This window comes from Stegastes partitus, unplaced genomic scaffold (assembly GCF_000690725.1).
Source record: "Stegastes partitus isolate 25-593 unplaced genomic scaffold, Stegastes_partitus-1.0.2 Scaffold2825, whole genome shotgun sequence".
Classification (NCBI taxonomy): Eukaryota; Metazoa; Chordata; class Actinopteri; family Pomacentridae; genus Stegastes; species Stegastes partitus.
In genome coordinates this window covers 9,529-10,648 of record NW_007580556.1, presented here as the reverse complement: position 1 = coordinate 10,648, position 1,120 = coordinate 9,529, and the positions used below count along the sequence as shown (strand labels likewise).

The following is a 1,120-nucleotide window of genomic DNA, read 5'->3' as shown; positions in this document are numbered from 1 at the left end:
GATTATTTTATTAGAAACATGATTCAACATGATTATGGGTCTGATTTTGAGGGTTTACATGGAATTGTCCAAAATCTCTTGGTATGCTGAAGCATTCAGAGTTCCTTTCACTGGGACTAAGGGGCCAAGTCCAGCTCCTGAAAAACAACCCCACACCATAATCCCCCTTCCACCAAACTTTACACTTGGCACAATGCAGTCAGACAAGTACCGTTCTCCTGGCAACTGCCAAACCCAGACTCATCCATCAGATTGCCAGATGGAGAAGTGCGATTCGTCACTCCAAAGAACGCCTCTCCACTGCTCTACAATCCAGTGGCGGTGTTCTTCACACCACTGCATCCGACACTGCATTGCACTTGGTGATGTATGGCTTGGATGCAGCTGCTCAACCATGGAAACCTATTCCATGAAGCTCTCTATGCACTGTTCTTGAGCTAATCTGAAGGCCACATGAAGTTTGGAGGTCTGTAACCATTGCCTCTGCAGAAAGTTGGCGACCTCTGCTCCCTATGTGCCTCAGCATTCGCTGACCCCGCTCTGTCAGTTTACATGGCCTACCACTTCGTGGCTGAGTTGCTGTCGTTCCCAATCGCCTCCACTTTGTTATAATACCACTGACAATTGAAAGTGGAATATTTAGGAGCGAGGAAATTTCACATCTGGACTTGTTGCACAGGTGGCATCCTATCACAGTACCACGCTGGAATTCACTGAGCTCCTGAGAGCGACCCAGTCTTTTTACAAATGTGTGCAGAAACAGTCTGCATGTCGAGGTGCTTGAATTTATATAACTGTGGCCATGGAAGTGATTGGAACACATGATTTTGGTTATTTGGATGTGTGAGTGAATACTTCAGGCAATATAGTGGATTTGTAAATCAGATTCTGGTGAAGTCAGTGCCTCACCAACCACGAACCTCACCGCACGTCACTGCATGACACCACTTTTTCTGCCAATGCGTCCTGGCCCATTGAGATCCTGCGGGGGCCCTCAACAACAACGACACAGGACGCCAGCAGCGTAACAGGCCCCGAGGGAAACGAGCCAGTATTAGGAACAGGTTGAGGCTACGAGCACACCAACCACCACTGCCTAGCATCCTGCTCGTGAACGTCC

The 1,120-nt window shown here is 48.4% G+C and overlaps 1 protein-coding gene across 4 annotated transcripts in view; it reads right to left on the bottom strand.

Moving 5' to 3' along the window:
- Positions 1 to 1,120, bottom strand: part of LOC103375728 (CD276 antigen-like) — a 10,040-nt gene that overhangs the window by 3,126 nt on the left and 5,794 nt on the right. The window lies entirely within an intron of this gene.